The following is a 20565-nucleotide window of genomic DNA, read 5'->3' on the forward strand; positions in this document are numbered from 1 at the left end:
TCCTGCTCCCTGCTTAACCCGCACCATCCCGGAGGCGCCGAGCAGTGGCTGGAGCTGGGACGCGGGACCCAGGGACCGGCCGCGGTCACCGGATCCTGGATCCTGGACTGGAAGTCAGGACTGGCCTCAAGCTGAACCGCACCTCCTCTGACCCTGGAGTCCGCCCAAACCCCACATTTAGACCCGACAGGCATGAGGCACCTCCTCTGAACAGACACTGAACCCGACACCCCACCAGGAGAGGGCAGAACAGAGGCCTGGACCCTGACCCAACATCTCCTCCGATCCCAGGTCCTCGCTCTCAGAGCCTGGACATTAACGCTGCGGCCAAACTGGTTCCTGAACCATCCACTCGCAATGACCTGGGCAACAAGACCCCACAGTAGACCCTGCGCAACAGATACTGGCCCTCAACGACCTTGTCCACTCTGAACCCAGCAATTGGAATGACCTGAGACACCAGACCCCAAGCCCTGGAGTCCACATCCCTGACATGAGACACTCGCCCAAGACTGGACACTCAACCATTAACACCCGACACTGAACAGGGAGATGGGGCATCAGGAATTCTTTGCAGAACCAAGAACTGAACCCAGACCCCAGACACTGACGGAATTCAGGTGTCAGACGGACCCCATCGGTCTCCCAGGACAACCCATACATTGGTCAACCAGATGAAACACAAGCGCAGTGCGCTTCCCTGAGATCCTTGTGGGGACCAAACTCTCAGTGCAGAGTCCTCAGAGATCCGCAGCAGGACGAAGGGGTGGGAATTGACGAGAGATGGTTCACCGTCAGGATGCTTTGATGGTTAAGGATAAGGCAACGTGTGACATTCCTACCACTCCCTGCAGACGAGAGAGTCACAGCGCAGGGATTTGAGTGGCAGCAGGAGGCACTGCTGGTTTAATAGAGAGAGTATATGTGGACCACCAGGCAGCGGATAGGAAGCAGACAGTTAGCAAGGGAGCCTCAGAGTTCACCACTGGAGGGAAAAAGGTGAGGTAAATGTATCCTCGTCCAGACCACCCGACGTGGCGGGTCAGCTGCAGAGGGGAAGGAACCAAACTCCAAAGGGAGCAGCATTACGAGCCTCAGCAGGGACGGAATGGACAGGCATTTCTGCAGCTCTACAAAAGAATGTCTCTTTGGTGCCAGGTGAAGGAATAGGGGCAACCATCAGATCAGGGTTGCATGATGAATAATGAATGAATGAACATGAATGCAGAAGTTTATCAGCAGATTAAATGGCAGGACCTCCAATACAGATGGCGCAGGAGGCAATGCCATCCAATACAGATGGCGCAGGAGGCAATGCCGTCCAATAGAGATGGCGCAGGAGGGAATGCCGTCCAAAAGGGATGGCGCAGGAGGCAATGCCATCCTATAGAGATGGCGCAGGAGGGAATGCTGTCCAATAGAGATGGCGCAGGAGGCAATGCCGTCCAATAGAGATGTGGCAGGAGGGAATGTTGTCCAATACAGATGGCGCAGGAGGGAATGTCGTTCAATGGAGACGGCGCAGGAGGGAATGTTGTCCAATACAATTGGCGCAGGAGGGAATGCTCTGGATTCCCAGTCACTGTGACCGTCAAGTTTATTGTCATCTGATTGTACAAGTTCAAGCTGACTAAACAGTGTTCTCTGGTCCTCAGTGCAAATCACGCAACCAGACAGAACAAACATACAGGTGACCCTTGTTTAAAAAAGGTAACAAGGAGAATCCTGGGAATTATAGACTGGTGTGTTTTATGTCAGTGGTGTGCTAAATATTAGAGAGGATTCTTAAGGACAGGATTTATGAGCATTTGGGCAAGTAGTCTACTCAAGTTTAGTCAGGATGAGTTGTGAAGAGAAGATCATGCCTCATAAGTCTAATTAAGTTTTTTGAGGAAGTGACAAAAGAAATTGGTGAGAGTAGGTCAGTAGATGTGGTCTACATTGACTTTAGGAAGGCATTTGACAAGGCTCCCCATGAGAGATTCATTCAGAAAGTCATGAGGCATGGGATCAGTGGAATCTTGGCTATGTGGATTAAAAATTGGCTTGCCTGCAGAAAGCAGAGAGTAGTAGTGGAAGGGAACTAATCTGCCTAGGGGTCAGTGACTCGTGGAGTTGAACAGGGATCTGCTCTTGGTCCCTTTCTTTTGTGATGCTTTTCAATGACCAGGATGAGGAGGCGGAAGGATGGGTCAGTATGTTTGCAGATGATACGAAGGTTAGAGGAGTTATGGATGGAGCTGAAGGTTGTCGAAAGTTACAAGAGGATATAGACAGGATGCAGAGTTGGACAGAAAAATGGCAGATTTCAATCAGATAAGGGTGAGGTGATGCATTTTGGAAAGAAAAACCTCAGGAGGCTGAGGACAGAGTTAATAGTCAGTTACTTTAGATTGTGGATGAACAGAGAGTCCTTGGAGTTCAAATCCATACACCCCTCAAGGTTGCCACACAGATAGATAGGATAGTTAAGAAGGCCTACGGGAGGCTGGGATTCATTAATGGGGGATTGAGTTCAGGAGTAGAGAGGTCATGTTGTAACTCTACAAATCTCTGGTGAGACCGCACAGAGTATTGTGTTCAGTTCATTATAGGAAGGATGTGGAAGCTGTGGAGAGGGTGCAGAGGAGATTTATCAGGATGTTGCCTGGAAATGGAAAATAAGTCTTGTGAGGCAAGGTTAGCAGAGCTGGGACTTTTCTCTTTGGTGCAAAGCAAGATGAGAAGAGTCTTAATAATGCATGTGCAGGAAAAGTATTAATATCTCAAATAAATAAATATTGTTTTGTAAATGTGAAGGGAGGAATGTTTAGGGGTGACATCAGGCGTGTGTGTTTTTAAGGAGAGAGTTGTGGGTGGCTGGAATGCCTTGCTAGGGATGGTGTGGAGGATGGACCATTGGGGACATTTAAGAGATTCTCAGAACGGCACAGTTAGCATTAGGGCGGTACAGTTGGCATAGTGATTAGCGCAACGCTGTTACAGTGCGAGCGATCAGGATGGGGGGGGGGTTTGAAACTTGTGCTGTCTGTAAGGAGTTTGAATGTCCTCCCCATGCCTGTGTGGGTTTCCCCAGAGGCTCCAGTTTCCTCCCACCGTTCAAAACACACCAAGGGTTGTAGGTTAATTGGGTGTAATTGGGTGGCACAGGCTTGTGAGCAGAAAGGGCCTGTTACCTGCTGTACATCTAAATTTAAATTTGGGATTCTGAGGCATAGATAACGTAGACAGCAAGCACCTTTTTTCCCAGTGCGGGAATAGCAAACACCAGAGGATATCTGTACAAATTGAAGGGAGGAATGTTGAGGGGTGACATCAGGTGTGCGTTTTTTATGGAGAGAGTTGTGGGTGGCTGAAATGCCTTGCAAGGGATGGTGGTGGAGGATGGAACATTGGGGACATTTAAGAGATTCTCAGACTGGCACATGGATGAAAGAAAAATAGGGGATTACGGGGTAGGAAGAGTTTAGGTTTTTTTTGGGAAGGATATATGTCAGGGCCTGTTCTGTGCTGTAATATTTTAGGAAATAATGCATTTGCAGGAAAAGTATTAATATCTCAAATAAATAAATATTGTTTTGTAAATGTGAGAGTTTTGGATGTTTAGAGTGAGCAGTTCCTTTGGTCGTTCAGCATTCTCACTGCCCATGGGAAAAAGCAGTTCCTCAGCCTGGTGGTGCTGGCTCTAATTCTCCTGTATCCTTCCCTGATGGGTGCAGCTAAAAGATGCAGGATGAAAGGGGTCCTCAATGATTTTATATGCCCTCTTCAGACAATGATCCTGGTAGGTCACATCGATGGGTTGGGGGAGGGGGAGAAAACATAGAAAATAGGTGCAGGAGTAGGCCATTTGGCCCTTCAAGCCTACACTGCCATTCATTTTGATCATGGGTGATCATCCACTCAGTACCCTGTTCCAGCTCTCTCTCCATACCCCCTGATCCCCCTAGTCTCAAGTACTAAATCTAACTCTCTCTTAAATATAGCTGTGATCCTCTCTGCCACTCGAATGTCCTGTGGATTGACCTCTGATCCATATCTCTGAAGCAAATGTAGGGCACTGTGATGCCGCTGGCCCGGAATGCTGTTCATGGAGCTCCTGCAGAAGGTTGATGTAATGGTGTCTGATCTAACGGTTCGGTGCCACGTGGAAGGCTGATCTAACGGTTCGGTGCCACGTGGAAGGCTGATCTAATGGTTCGGTGCTATGTGGAAGGCTGATCTAACGGTTCAATGCCATGTGGAAGGCTGATCTAACGGTTCGGTGCCATGTGGAAGGCTGATCCACAGGTTTGGAGCCACGTGGAAGGCTGATCCACAGATTCGGTGCCATGTGGGAGGCTGATCTAACGGTTCAGTGCCAAGTGCAAGGCTGATCTAACGGTTCGGTACCGTGTGGAAGGCTGTTCCACATGTTCGGTGCCACGTGGTAGGCTGATCCACTGATAAGAGCCCATGGGAACCAGGACATGTTGGCATTCAATCCCCAGATGGCTTGGAGACAGATGTCAGGGAGTGATGGTGGAGGGTTGTTTGTTTGATCAGAAGCCTGTGGCCAGAGGCGCAGAGATCTATGCTGAGACTCTTATATGTGGCTATAAGCAGATTAATTTAATTCAGATGGATGTGAGGTAATTCTCTTTGGGAGGACTAATCAGGGAAGGACAGATCATATGAATGATAGGGCCCACGGGAGTGTTGAGAAAGATGGATCCGGTGCACAAATGCAAGAATCCCTGAAGGTGGCAGCACAGGTAGATAAGGCGAAGAAGAAGCCAGCTGAGATATTTTCTCAGTGAGCCTGATCACAGAACAGGCAGCAGAGGAGTAGACAGTACACTTTTACAAAACACTTCCTCGTTGGTTCAGAACCAATGAGTGTATTCTGGAAATGCCCATCTTTTACAGCAAGTTCTTAAAGAGTGTGTGGAGTTTCTCTTTGCAAAATAAACTCCGCATGCATACCAGATGATGGTCCCAGCACTGAGGCAATCTGAGACCAGGAGATGCTTGCCTGTGAAACATACAGATAATGAGCTCACTGCCTCCCCCCCCACCACCCCACTATCCCCTCCCCCCCCCCCCCCCCCCCCCCCCCCCCCCCCCCGCCTCCACCACACATATGAGGTGCTGAGCTTCATTCATTGTGGGATTGAGTTCGAGTCAAGAGGTCATGTTGCAAATCTACAATCTCTGGTGTTGTGTTCAGTTCTGGTAACCTCATTACAGGAAGGATGTGGAAGCTGTGGAGAGGGTGCAGAGGAAATTTAACAGGATGTTGCCTGGATTGGAAAATATGTCTTATGAGGCAAGTTTAGCAGAGCTGGGACTTTTCTCTTTGGAGTGAAGGATGAGAGGAGACTTAATAGAGATCTACAAGATTATGAGAGGCATAGATAAGGTGGACGGCCAGTGCCTTTTTCCTAGGGCAGGAATTGCAAACACCAGAGCAAATGAATACAAAGTGAAGAGAGAATCGTTTATGGGAAATATCAGGGGTAAGATTTCTACCCAGAAACGTGGGTGCCTTCAATGCCTTGCCAGGGGTGGTGATGGGGGCTGGTACAACAGGACATGTAAGGGTAAGCACATAGATGAAAGAAAAGTGGAGGGTTATGTGGTGAGGAGGGCTTCATTTATTTTTGGGTAGGAATATATAGCTTGGCACAACATCGTGGGATGAAGGGCCTGTACTGTGCTGTAATGTTCTATGTTCCATGTGCAGGGCAAGTGTTTTATACACAGAATGGTGGCTGTCTGGGTATTGGTGGAGGCCAGTACGATATGAAGGGGAGCAAGCAGAAGATATACACAAGTACATCATGGGCTGAATCATAAAAAATTGGTTTGGAGATAGAGGAGGTCATTGAGAAAGCAAATGGGATGTTAGTCTTCATTGCTGGAGGGATTGAATTTCAAAGGTGGAAGATTATTCTGCAACTGTGCAGGGTACAAGTGAGGCTGCACCTGGAGTACTGCATGCAATTCCTGACTTGAGAATGGATAACTGGGTTTGGAGGCAGTGCGGAGGTTCACCAGGTTGATTCCAGGGATAAAGGGTTAGGCAGGGGAGATTGAATAGTCTGGGACTATACTCATTGGAATTTAGAAAGATGAGGAGGCATCTTACATCAACATACAAAATTATGAAAGGAATAGATGTTAGAAGCAGGGAGATTGTTTCCACTGGCAGCTGAATCCAGGATTAACAGACATCACCTTAAGATTTAGGGGAAAAGATTTAAGTCAGAGATAAAGGAGAATTGCTTCTCCCAGACAGTGGTGAATCTGTGGGGTTGTTTAACTGAAGAAGCAGTCTGGCTGTCTCTGAATTTATTTAGGGCACAGATGGATAGACTTTTTGGAAGACATGGGGAATTAGGCAGGTGGTGTGGAATTGGAATGTTAGGTCAGATGGTGGAAAGGTGGATGCAATGTGAAGTGAGACCGAGCAAAGGACAGGCAATGGTCGGAGCTTACATGCTGCCATGTGCAAGGGTTGACGTGTTGGGAAGCAGGACGATGAATTTAGAGCATGGGCCAGTAAAAGGAATTATGAAGTCCATTACAGAGACTTGGGTGTTGCAAGGACAGGATTGGCTGCTTGATATTCTCCAGTTGGATGTTTCATTCAGAAGAGGGAAGGGGCGAAGCAGTGTTACTAATCAGGGTTTAGTATCACAGCTACAGAAAGGGAAGGCATTGTGGAGGGATTGTCTACTGAGTCATTGTGGGTGGAAGTCAGAAACAGGAAGGGAGCAAGCAATCACTCTATAGACCCCCAAATAGCCCTCAGGACTCCGAGGAGCAGATAAGCAGGCAGATTTTGGAAAGGTGCAAAAATAACAGGGGAACTGGCACCTCCTGACTGCAAGAGGGATAGATGGGGCAGAATTCTTAAGGTGTGTCCAAGAAGGATTCCTGACCAGTACGTGGACCAGCCAACTAGAGGAGAGACCGTACTGAAACATGTACTGGGTAATGATCCCGGTCAGGTAACAGACCTCTCAGTGGGAGAATATTTCGGAGACCACAATCACAACTCCTTGACCTTTAGCAGTATGGGAAAGTGTTTAACTGGGAAGGACTAACTACATGGGATTAGAAAGGAATTTGGGAACAGATATACTCAGGGAAATGCATTGCAGAAATATAGAGAAGGCTTCGACCCATTTGCGTGAGGTTCTCGATGGATTTGAAAACCAGGTGACTGATTCCTGCTCTGATGTTTAATGTTTTTATTGCTCCATGAGGAACTTTGTCAAAGGCCTTTCACAAGGACATGTGTAAGGAAGGAAGTGATGAAAAATAATGAGACGACTGAGGATTTAAATAATTACCCTGGAATTTTCATTACATGAAACCTATTAGATATATTAAAGAATCGATGGTCAAGTGAACAGAGGAAGTGAAGGAACTAGATGTTGATCATAAAATAGTACCTGAGAGGTTGGGGAACATGAAATGTCCAAATTCCTGGCTCCAGACCTTTGAAAGAAGACAAGCGAGATCAGAAAACAAGATGTGGACAGTGCACCTGGACGTGTCGGTGTGGACGGTGCATGTGGACACGTGGATGTGGACAGTGTGTGAGGACACGCGGGTGTGGACAGTGCATGTGGTACGTCAGTGTGGTCAGTGCATGTGGACACGCGGGTGTGGACAGTGCATGTGGACACATGGGTGTGGACAGTGTGTGAGGACACGTGGGTGTGGACAGTGCATGCGGACACATCAGTGTGGACAGTGTGTGAGGACACGTGGGTGTGGACAGTGCACGTGTCCTTCTGAGTCTCTCCAGTGTTGTGTCTTTATTCAGGCATCCAAAAACTGATGGGTCTTTTCATAGTCTGAAGATGAATCTGTCTCCCACCTACAAATCTCACTCTTCTAGCCCTCCAAGCCTGTCTGGTGCGAGGAGATGGTCTACATTTCCAATCATGGTACAGTATATGGCGATCTGATTTGCTATATTGCTAATGCCTTATTAACCATCCACTGACATATTTCTGCAATTGGGGTTTGAGGGGAGTGATTCCGAATAATCTTGGCATCTGTGCCCTTAAAGCTATTAATCCAGCATTTTAGCTGAGAAAACTATTCACCATTTCTCCCTTATCCCCCTGTCCTTCCACAAGGATGTCTTTGATTTCTACTGTCCCCGTTGCCCCCTCCCCCCTCACTGCCCACTCCCCCTGTCCTTCTGGGTACATCAGGAACATGAAAGCATTCCTGAGGAAAGTGCCCAGGTTTCCAGGGAGACACCGCAACAACACACTCCTGTGGAACAATGAGCAAACCCACTTGTTCCCCATTGCCAACATCATTTTACCATCAATCAGATTCATCATATTTAAGGGAGGGGCAGTCTCTGCTAGTCTGTGACACACAATCATCACTGGTGTCCCTCCAAAAACAGCTTTCAAATTGTACACAACACTGCTCCAAACCAAACCACAGTCCCCAGTGATGTGACCGCCTGATCCCAGACTAAATCACTTCGATAAATCACAATCAGTTATCAAATGCAGCAGATTATGCTGGCTGAGGCCAAAGAAAAGGAAGCAATGATGAGATTTATTACAAGGCAGCAGGTCAGGGAGGCAAATTAGAGGTTAGAACTTTATACGTGGACACAGAAAGGCTGTGCACATTGGACACAATAAAGAGAGAGTCCTCCATTTACTCTGGATAATCCAAGGGACATTAATGGAGTGACAGGAGGGAGCAGAAGGTTGCAGCATTACAGAAACAGGCTGAGCAGATTATGGAGAGTGGAGACTATTCCAAGGGTGGGCATGGAGGTAGATTCGACTAAATCTCCCTTGCACCCTCGATCCCATCCCCTCTCACGCTCTCAGGATAGGATCAGACACAGATATAACACTTTATAAAACTCGCTGATTACTGTCCGCACACAAACTCCCTGAACAGGGACTGAAATGCCCTGCACCCTTAGGGCAGTTATAACAGCATTGGTCGTACAGCTGGACTTGGGAGGGCTGACCATTCAGTCATCTTCCCAGTCGAGGCCTATTTCCTTCAGTGATATAACAGTCCAGCGGAGTATGCCCTTGATGTTGTGCCAATCTAACCAGTCCTAATCCACAACAATCTCATCCTTCTCCACCTCACACCCACAAGTTTCTATTTTTCTCACATCCATGTGCCTGAGTCTTTGAAATGTCTGCAGCAAGCTTCTGTGTCTTCATCTTTAAGGCTGTGAAACAACCATTTCCAATCACTGGTTGCTTTTGGTCCTCCGCCTAAGGTGTCCCATTTGCCAGAATTTGGCCCTTATCCCTCTCCCTTTTCACACCAACTCTCTTTTAACCCATGTCATTATCCTCCCTCCACCACTTCCTCTGCCAGTTCATTGCGCCCTCTGTGTGGAGAAGGTGCCCCTCAGGAACCCCCTAACAGTTTCCCCACACCTTAAATCTATGCCCTCCTGTTTTAGACTCGCCTACCCTGGAAAAATGACTGAAACTCTGTAGCTTTGGATTTTATAAACCTCAATAATGTTTCCCAATAGCCTCCAATGCTTCTGGAAGAGAGGTCCCAGCCTATTAACCTCCTCCTTAGCAATCAAGCCTCCAGTAACATTCTTTGTTTCTGCACCTTTTCCAGCTGAACTGGAGCTGGAGCTGAGAAGCATCCAATGTCCCAGCTGCAGAGGGGGAGGATGCTGTGGAGGGATTATCTACTGAAGCATTGTTTTCACAACCCTGTCCATCTGAGTTTCCTCTTTTAAGGAACAATGCACCTTGTACTCCTTGGACTCTGTAGGGCCCTGTCATTCATTGGGTTAGTCCTGCCCTGGTTCAACCTACCAGAGTTCAACACCTCAAACACATCAAAGTCCATCTGGCAGATCCTGGTCCTCTTCTCCAATTCATCTAGATCCTGTTGTAATCTCAGATAACCTTCTTCGCTGTCCACTACACCACCAATCTTTGTGTCAACAGACTTACTAACCAAGTTGATAAGACAGATGACGGACAACAGTGGACTCACCACCGATCCCTACAGCGCACCACTGGTCACAAGCCTCCAATCTGAGTAACAACCCTCCAATCTCACCCTCTCGTTCCACCATCATCTGTATCCAATTGGCCAGCTCACCCGATCCCATGCAATTGGACCGTCCAGACCAGCTTCTCTTTGGGACCTTGTCAAAGGCCTTGCTGAAGACATGTTGACAATCTCTACCACTTAGCCCTCATCGGTCCTCTTTGTCACCCCTTCAAAGAAACTCAATCAAATTTGAGAAACATGGTTTCCCACTCACAAATCCAGGCTGATGATCCAAAGCAAACATTGCCTTTCCAAATGCAGGTAGATCATATCTCCCAGAAGCCCCCGCTGTAACTTCTCATGGCTGATGGTACATCATCGGTGTGGTTTGTGGACACTTTGACCACATCTTCTGTGGTTTACTGGCTGCTGAGTGAGTGGCCCAGACAGGGCATTGGTGACAGGATGTATTCTCACCTTGAAGGCAACCATAGCATCAATGGTCATAGGAACTGCAGGCTCTTTCACTCATAGAACATAGAACACTACAGTATGGTACTGGAAGTTCAGCCAACCTATAAACTGCTCAGGAATGAGAGACTCCAAACTAGACCTGATTCCACCTTGTCACGATTTGAGGATATGACATCATTTTGACTTTTTTTGAGGATCCCACATCTGCCAACACCTACCCACACCTGCTCAAACAGCCCACACCTGTCCCCACTTGCCCATTCTTCCACCATGTCCACTCCTGCCCACACTGCCCGGGGTGAGGGGGGGGTACGTGAATGGAAGTGATGGTGGAAATGAAAGGGGAGAGGGTGGGGATGAGACAGATACCATGTTGTGAGAGGAGAGGAATCAGCAACCATCAGGGGAGCAAATAACCTCAGAGACAGTGGAATTACTCCATCCACCTTGCCCCACCCAACAGCCACAAATCGGCAAATTCATTTGTTTCGAGGCTAAACTTGACCAAGGTCCCTGAGCAAGGCGAGGAAAAGGAGTTTGTCCTCAGAATGGGCCTCAAAGGCCAGGCACTGTTAGAGAAAGGCAAGATGGGTCCTCAGTCCTGCTGATGGAGAGGGCTCTGGATTGGTGAGGAGGGAGAGGGGTCAGGAATGAAAGGGAAAGATGGGAGAAGGGAGTGGAGGAAGAGGCAGCGAGGGAGAGGAAGAGCAAAAGAAAAGGTTAGAGATAGCAGAAGAGTGGAAGTAGAGTGAGGCAGGGAAGGGTAGGCTTGGGAAATGGTGTTGGGAGGAAGGAGGAGTAGGATGGGGGTAAGGAGAGGGGTCAGTGAAGGAGTGTGAAAAGGAGAAATGGAGAGGAAGGAGGGCAGGGAGGGGGAAAAGGTGAGAGGGTGGGATTGGGAAGGAGGGAAGAGATGAGGCAGGGTTGGGAGGGGAAGGAGGGGAGGGATGAGCCAGGGTTGGGAGGGAAAGGAGGGGAGGGATGAGCCAGGGTTGGGAGGGAGAGGGATGAGGCAGGGTTGGGAGGGGAAGGAGAGGGTGGTGGGAATGGGGAGGAGGGGAGGGATGAGGCAGGGTTGGGAGGGGAAGGAGAAGGAGAGAGCGGTGGGATTGGGGAGGAGGGGGGAGGGATGAGGCAGGGTTGGGAGGGGAAGGAGAAGGAGAGCGGTGGGATTGGGGAGGAGGGGGAAGGATGAGGCAGGGTTAGAAGGAGTGAGGGGTGGGATTGGGGAGGAGGGGTGGAATGAGACAGGGTTGGGAGGGGAAGCAGAGAGGGGTGGGATTGGGGAGGAGGGGAGGGAGGCAGGGTTGGGAGGGGAAGAAGGTAAGAGTGGTGGGATTGGGGTGGAGGGGAGGGATGAGGCAGGGTTAGGAGGGGAAAGAGAGAGGGGTGGGATTGGGGAGGAGGGGAGGGATGAGGCAGGGTTGGGAGGGGAAGGAGGAGAGCGGTGGGATTGGGGAGGAGGGGAGGGAGGCAGGGTTGGGAGGGGAAGAAGGTGAGAGTGGTGGGATTGGGGTGGAAGGGAGGGATGAGGCAGGGTTAGGAGGGGAAAGAGAGAGGGGTGGGATTGGGGAGGAGGGGAGGGATGAGGCAGGGTTGGGAGGGGAAGGAGGAGAGCGGTGGGATTGGGGAGGAGGGGAGGAATGAGGCAGGATTGGGAGGGGAAGGAGAGAGGGGTGGGATTGGGGAGGAGGGGAGGGAGGCATGGTTGGGAGGGGAAGAAGGTGAGAGTGGTGGGATTGGGGTGGAGGGGAGGGATGAGGCAGGGTTTGGAGGGGAAAGAGAGAGGGGTGGGATTGGGGAGGACGGGAGGGATGAGGCAGGGTTGGGAGGGGAAGGAGGAGAGCGGTGGGATTGGGGAGGAGGGGAGGGATGAGGCAGGATTGGGACGGGAAGGAGAGAGGGGTGGTATTAGGGAGGAGGGGAGGGGAATGGCAGGGAGGGGGGGTTATGTTTGGGAATGAAAGGGAAGGGAAGGAGTGTCTCCAACTTCGGATTCTCCCTCGACGGGTCCCGAACTGTGGATGAGCTCGTGCTGGCGTGGATCCGAGCTTTGTAACTGACAGTCTCGAGTGCAGATACTGGCACCGCACTCACTCTGACTTCATGAGAATCTCACTCAGACTCTCAAACAAACCCTGTGTGTCCAAGTGACCCTGGGATCGGGTAACACTACAGACTCCTGCACATTAACCGGCCATTAGATCCAGGGCCATGCACACCAACTGTGCCTGGCACCAGGGAGGGGAGAGGGAGGGGTGGGGAGAGGAGGAGAGAAAACAGAGGGTGAAGAGAGAGGAGGGTAGAAAAGAGGGGGGAGAGTGGGGGGAAGTGAGAGGGGGGTGAGAAGGGATGGAGTATGGGAGAGAAGGGATGCTGGAGGAGGGGAGAAGGGGGGAGGAGGAGGACGAGGAGGGAGAAAGAAGTGAGGAGGGAAGGGGAGAAGGGAGGGGTTAAAGGAGAGGAGGATCAAGCTCAAATAATTAATCTCCGACAGAGTGCATCTGCATCTCCTGAGCCTCTGACGTGGTGAATATCCCTCAACTCCTTCATCTGCCTCCTCGTCCTCTCTCTGTTTACCTCCTCATCTTCCTTTACACCTCCCTCTCCCCTCCTCCTCTAGACCCCATTTACTTCTCTATCCCCTTTCCTCTCTTCCTCCACATCTCCTCCTCCCCATCTTCCAGTCTGGCCGTCCATGAGGCATCCTCTTTTGATGTGCAACTCGTGTCGACGGTCAGGTGGGCAAGTAACAAAAAGACTGGATTGAAAAATCACGACTATATTTAATAAATAATCTAAACCAAATATAATTCACATAAATACACATTGTGGATGTTTTCAACATGGACTTTAGTAAGACCTTTGACAAGGTCCTACATGGGAGGTTAGTCAGGAAAGTTCAGACACTGGGTATTCATGGTGAAGTAGTGAACTGGATTCAACAATGGCTGGAAAGTAATTTTTTTCAAACTCTATCAACAATTTTCAATATTAACTTGGAACCCTACCTGTTAATTGCTCTGTTTGGTTTTTCTCGTGGCTCAGATGAACCTCTATCGGCACCTCAGGAAAAAGTCTTAGCTTTTACTACGTTGACAGCCAGACGAGCTATTTTATTGAAATGGAAAGGAGATGCATCCCCTTCTCAAACACAGTGGTTAAATGATGTTATGTCCCATTTAAGTTTGGAGAGAATTAGATATAATATTAAAGATAGAAAGTTTCAATTTATGAAATTGTGGGGCCCGTTCTTTGAATTTTTTTATAATCGTAAGAGGCAATAAATATGACACGTTCCGGGAATTCTTTGTCTGTTCTCTGGGGGTCGCCAGTGATTCCACATCATTATTGATCTTTTTTTTCATAAACAAAACGATGACCATAATTAGAGGGAGGGGAATAGATGACTTTAGTTTTACTTTCTTTTTCTAATCTTTATTATTTTAATATAACCATCTAATAAATGGGTCTGACGTAGTTGCATTCATTATGTTTACTACTAGATTGAGTGATAAGTAACTATGAATGTAGTTATCCATATTTTCTTATTTACCTTTTAATTTTTCTCCCTTTGCTATGTATTTACTTGTATACAATTGATTCATTATGTAATCATCATTTATTATGTATGTTAAACTCAATTAAAATATTTTAAAAAGACATTGGCTGAATGGGAGCCAGAGAGAAGAGGTGGATGATTCCTTCTCAGACTGGAGGTCTGTGACTAGTAGTGGACCTCAGGGACCCTTGTTGTTTGTCATCTATATCAATGATCTGGATGATCATGTGGTCAATTGGATATGCAAGTTGCAGATGAGACGAAGATTGGAGGTGTTGTGGACAGTGAAGAAGGCTTTCAAAGCTTGGAGAGGGATCTGGACCAGCTGAAAAAATGTGCTGAAAAATGACAGACAGAATTTAATGCATTTTGGAAGGACAAACCCAGAAAGGACAGACATGATAAAGGGTCGGGCACTGAGGAGTGTGGTAGGATAGAGGAATCTGGGAATACAGGTACATAAGTCTCTGAAAGAGGCCTCACAAGTGGATGGGGTTGTAAAGAGAGCTTTATTGGCCTTCATAAAATCAGAGTAATGTTTAGGAGCTGGGATGTTATGGTAAAGTTGTATAGGACATTGGTGAGGCCAAATTTGGAGCAATGTCTCCAGTTTTGGTCACCTCACCACAGGAAAGATATCGAAATAATCCAGGGAAGATTTTCTAGGATGCTGCCCAGATTTCAGGAACTGAGTTACAGGGAAATGTTAAACAGGTTAGGACTTTATTCCTTGGAGCGTAGAAGTATGAGGGGAGATTTGATCGAGGTATTTAAAATTATAAGTGGGATAAACAGAGTAAACGTTGGTCGGCTTTTTCCACTGAGGGGAGGTGAGATACAAACCAGAGGACATGGGTTAAGGGTGAAAGGGGAAAAGTTTAGGGGGAACATGATGGGGGGAACTTCCTCACACAGTGAGTGGTGGGAGTGTGGGTCAAGCTTCCAGCTGAAGTGGTGAATGTGGGCTCAATTTTAATTTAAGAAGAATTTGGACAGGTGCATGGATGGGAGGGCATGGAGGGCTATGGACTGGGTGCAGGTCAGTGGGACTAGGCAAAAAAAAATGGTTTGACACAGACTAGTAGGGACAACGAGGCCTGTTTCGGTGCTGTAGTGTTCTATGCTTCCATGGTATGTTGAGTTAAAATGAATAGACCATGGTCTGCTTGCAGAGAAATATTTTCAGTCATGTTCCAGAGGAGGGAATGCACGGCTGACCCAGAGAAGATGGGCTAGTGGTGGAAGCCTGTTATTCAGGTTGGAGCTCTGTGATCAGTGGTATTTGGTAGGGAACAGTGTTTGGATTCTGTTGTTTGTGATCTCTACAAATGACTTGCATGAACATATAGTTGGGTGGGGCGTTGGGGGGGGGGGGTGGTTAAACAGGTTAGAACTTTATTCCCTGGAACATAGAATAATGAGGGAGATTTGATCGAGGTATTTAAAATTAGAGAAATGGACAAGTCCACTTTGGGAGGTCAAAGGCAAGGGGAGTATTTCCAGTTAATGGCAGGATTCTTCAGTGTTGATATGCAGAGGGATATGAGAGTCCTGGTCCATTGCTCATTTTGAGAGTAGCCAGGTAAGTAGTGTATGGATTGTTCACCTTCATTGGGGAGGCACTAAGTTTAAAGAAAAGGAGGTGATGATGCAGTATACAAAACTTTGGTTGTGTTGCACATGGAATACTGTATGCAATTCTGGTCACCCCATTACAGGAAGGATGTGGTAGGTTTTGGAAAGGGGACAGAGGAGGATGTTTCCTGGTTTAGAGGCTGTCATTTATGGGGAGAGGTTGGACAAACTCAGCTTGTTTTAACTGGAAGCTGAAAGGATCTCAACCTTTCTCTTTCCACTCACAGACCACTTTAAGTATCCTTTATGCCATCGGAGCTCTGTGATTAGTAAGGGATTGTTTAAGGTGGGATGTGAGTGGGAAGGGAAGGTTGAAAATCACTGCTCTAGACCCCATTGTTACTGAAATATTTTGCTTGAGAAAAATTGTCATTGGCCCATTCCCTTTGGAGTTCTGAAACCGTGCACATAACGAGTCAATGAGGAATGATTAAAACAATGGTTTTCAAACCTTTTATTCCCACCCACCTACCTCCTTAAGCAATCCCTTACTAATCCCAGAAAACCGATGGCATAGGGAATACTTAAAGTGGTTTGTGAGTGGAAAGAAAAAAATTGAAAACCACTGGGGTTTATAAAATCACAAGTTTCATTGATAGTGTGGACAGTCAGAATCTTTTCCCCGAGATAAAATTGTCACACACAAGAGGACACGTATTCAAGGTGAAGGGAGAGACCTTAAAGGGAAAGCGAGGGATTTCTTTTAACACTGAGCATGGTGGGGCCTGGATTTGGCTGCCAGTAGTGGTGGAAGCAGATATTACAGAAGCATTGTAAATCTGAAGGTTCTGGGGGATATAGATCAGAGCCTGGGCACAGACTAGGAGATTGTTTCGCTGAGCACCTTCGCTCCATCCACACCAGTGATCGAGATCTCCCAGTACACACTCCAACATTCACATGTCTATCCATGGTCTTATGCACTATCCCACCAAGACCACCCATAGATTGGAGGAACAACACCTGATTTTCCATCTGACCGCTCTCCAGCCAGATGGCATTAATATCGACTTTACCGGTTTCTGCTAACCTGCTCCTCTCTTCCCCCTACCCCCTTCCCTTCCTCTTTCCAGTTCTTTTTCCCCCTTCATTCTCTATTCACCTAGCCATTCCTCCTCCCCTTGATCACTACAGTCCCCTCCCTCCCTTCTCCACCTATTACCTCTTGCCTTTGCGACCTCCCTTCTACTCTTGTTTGGACACATGCCGATATTTTTCCATACCTTGATAAAATGCTCAAGCCTGAAATGTCGGTTCTGTATTTTCATCTTTGCTCCATAAAGGACACTGCTTGAACTGCTGAGTTTCTCCAGCTTTGTGCGTTTTGCCCTGTTATATATTAAAAAATAACACTCACAGCTTTGCAAGCATGAGTCTCAGCATGAACTATCACTGCATCCTCTTCTTTACATCACCCGCACCTCTTCTTTCAGCAATGTTCAACTTCTTTTCAGGTAACTGAATATTTAGTCCAAACTCTCTGACAAAAGAGAGGACTGGTTATATAGGTCTGCACATCACTGAGGGCCAAAGGACCTATACTGTTCTATGTTTTATAAGCCCAGACCAGGGGTCACTGGGTCATTGAGTCAGGCAGCACGGAACAGGCCTTCAGCTCACCTCATCCCTGCTGACCAAGTTGGCCTTCGTGCTGCTCCTCACCTGCCTGCATTTGATCCACAACCTTCAGCCTTTCCTATCCATACATCTGTCCAAATGTTGTTTGAATGTCAGAATTGTGCCATTTCTAGTTTCCTTTGCGGCTCATTCCAGCTACAGACCACTCTCTGAGTGAAAAGATTGGCCTCCAGGACTCTCTTAAATGTCTCCCCCAACCTTAAATCTTTGCTCTCTCATTCCAGGAAACAGCCCCAGACTATCAAGTGTCTCTTTCTAACTCCACTCCTCCAATCCTTAGAGCATTCAGGACTGTCTGTCTCACACCTACTCCAGTTTGATCAGCCGCTTCCTCTACTCTAGCGACCAGACCTGTAAACTATTATCCAGATGTGGTTTCAGCATTGTCGTGTACAGCTGTATGATGAGGTCCAAATTTCTGTACATTATACCCCACCCAATGAAGGCCAGCATGCCAACACCATCTTCACCACCCTGCCCAGCTGAATGTGAAAAATAAATGTACTGGAGAAACTAAGCAGGTCACACAGCATCCAAAAGAAGTAATGACAGTGAACTCTGTATTGAGAGATGGTATACACAGAGGATCTTCACTCAGTATCCAAACACGGGCTGTCTCTGCCTAGGGGTGTGTAATGGAATGGGGTAGAGAAGTGGTTTTCAAACATTTTCTTTCCACTCTCATACCATTTTAAGTAACCCCTAATCCACCAGTGCTCTGTGATTAGTAAGGGATTACTTAAGGTGTTATGTGAGTGGGAAGGAAAAGTTGAGAACCACTGCTCTAGACCCCATTGTTACTGAAATATTTTGCTTGAAAAATATTGTCATTGGCCCATTTCCTTTGGAGTTATGAAACCGTGCACATAATGAGTCCATGAGGTATGATTAAGAAAGTGTTTTCAAACTTTTTTCTTTCCATCCACATATCATCTTAAGCAATCCCTTACTAATCACAGAGCACTTATGGCATGGGGATGACTTAAAGTGGTATGTGAGTGGAAAGAAAACGTTTGAAAACCAGTGGTGCAGAGGGGACCTTCACTCTGTGTCTGACCCCAGGAGAGTGTGATGGGACAGTGTGGAAGGAGCTTCACTTTGTTTCTGACTCTGGGAGTATGGAAGGGACGGTGCAGAGGGAACTTCACTCTGTGTTCTGACGCTGGGAGTGTGGAAGGGACTTGTACCTAATCTGAACACTGCCTTGAAGCATTGTTTTGTTAGTGAAGTATCTGAAACAAATCTTGATCAACTTACCAAGTTCTAAATGAATCATGACTCTTATCAATCTCTGCCTTAAATACATCCAATGACCCAGCATCCACAACCGCATGTGGCAACAAATTCCACCGATTCACCTCCCTCTGGTGAAGAAATTTCTCCACATTTCTGTTCTATGTGGATGCCCTTCAATCCTGAAGTTGTGCCTTCTTGTCCTAGACTCTCCCACTATGGGAAACAACCTGTCTACATCTACTCTGTCTGCACCTTTCAACATTTGAAATGTTTCAATAAGATCCCCCCTCATTCTCCTAAATTCCAATAAGTACAGGCCAAGAGCTGTCAAACGCTCCTCATATAATAATCCTGTCATTCCTGGAATCATCCTTGTGAACCTCCTCTGAACCCTCTCCAACATCAGCACATCCTTTCTTAAAATGAGGAGCCCAAAACTGCTCACAACACTACCTGCTCCTCCACCTATCTTCATTTCATCTGCAAACTTGGCCACAAAGCCATTCATTCCATAATCTAAATCATTAATATACAACATAAAAAGAAATGGCCCCAAAACCGACCCCTGTGGAACACCACTAGCAACTGGCAGCCAACCAGAATATGATCCCTGTATTCCAACTTTCTGCTTCCTGCCAACCAGTCAATGCACTACCCAGACTAGTATGTTTCCCGTAATACCATGGGCTCTTATCTTGTCAAGTAGCCTCATGTGCGGCACCATGTCAAATACCTTCTGAAAATCCAAATACACTGCATCCACTGCTTCTCCCTTATCCAACCTGCTTCTCACTTAGAATCATAGAACTATAGAACATTACAGCACAGAAAAACAGGCCATTCAACCCTTCTGGTCTGTGCCAACCAATAAAACTAGCTAGTCCCATTGACCTCCTCTCATTCCATAACCGTTCAGACCTCTCCTATCCATGTGCTTATCCAATTTATTTTTAAAACTCAAAATTGAGTCTGCATTCACTACATCAGATGGCAGCTCATTTCACACTCCTACCACTCTCTGAGTGAAAAACATTCCCCTAATGTTTCCTTTATACCTCTCCCCTTTCAGCCTAAAGCAATGACCTCTCGCATTTATCTCTCTCAATCTAAGTGCGGCCTCACCAATGACTTGAATAACTTCAATATAACATTCCAATTCCTATACTCAGTTCTTTGATTTATAAAGGCTAAGATGTCAAATGTTTTCTTTACAACCCTGTCCACATGTGATGCCACCTTCAGGGAACAATGTATACGTATTCCCAGATCTCTGCTCCTCCACACTCCTCAATGGCCTAACATTTTCTGTGTACATCCTACCCTGATTCGCTCTATCAAAGTGCAACATCTCACACTTACCTGCATTAAATTCCATCAACCATTTACTGGGCCAATTTCCCAGCTGGTCCAGATCCCTCTGCAAGCTTTGAAAATCTTCCTCACGGTCCATGACGCCTCCTATCTTTGTGACATCAACAAACTTGCTGATCCAATTCTCCACATTATCATCGAGGTCATTTATATAGACAACAAACAACAATGGCACCAACACAGATCCCTGAGGCACACCACTCAACACAGACCTCTAGTTTGAGAAGCAACCATCCACTACCACTCTCTTGTTTTCTCCCACACAGCTAATTTTGAATCCAGTTTACAACCCCTCTATGTAGACCTAGTGTCCTAACCTTCTGAACCAACATCTCATGTGGGACCTTGTCAAAGGCCTTACTAAAGTCCATATAGACAACATCCACAGCCTTTCCCTCATCAACCTTCTTGGTAACTTCGTCAAAAAATTCTACAAAATTTGTTAAACACGATCTACCGCACACCAATCACCCTGACTGTCCTTAATCAGCTGATGATGGTCGAAATAACTCCTCCCTCTCAGAAATCCTTTGAATAATTTACATACTACTGACGTCAGGCTCTGTGGCGATACGACCACTAGCCTACTGCAGGGGGTGATCTCTGTACCTGTAGGAAGCCCACCTGAGGGG

The 20565-nt window shown here is 47.2% G+C and overlaps 1 long non-coding RNA gene across 1 annotated transcript; it reads right to left on the reverse strand.

Annotated features, from left to right (window-relative positions):
- Positions 1-4667: 4667 nt before the first annotated feature.
- Positions 4668-19980, reverse strand: LOC138747359 (uncharacterized). Its single transcript, XR_011347442.1, has 4 exons — positions 19922-19980; positions 16912-17017; positions 7443-7488; positions 4668-5014 (listed from the first exon to the last, which is right to left on the reverse strand). It is a non-coding gene; the product is annotated as an uncharacterized lncRNA (long non-coding RNA).
- Positions 19981-20565: the final 585 nt, after the last annotated feature.

This window comes from Narcine bancroftii, chromosome 12 (genome assembly GCF_036971445.1).
Source record: "Narcine bancroftii isolate sNarBan1 chromosome 12, sNarBan1.hap1, whole genome shotgun sequence".
NCBI classification, from domain to species: Eukaryota; Metazoa; Chordata; class Chondrichthyes; order Torpediniformes; family Narcinidae; genus Narcine; species Narcine bancroftii.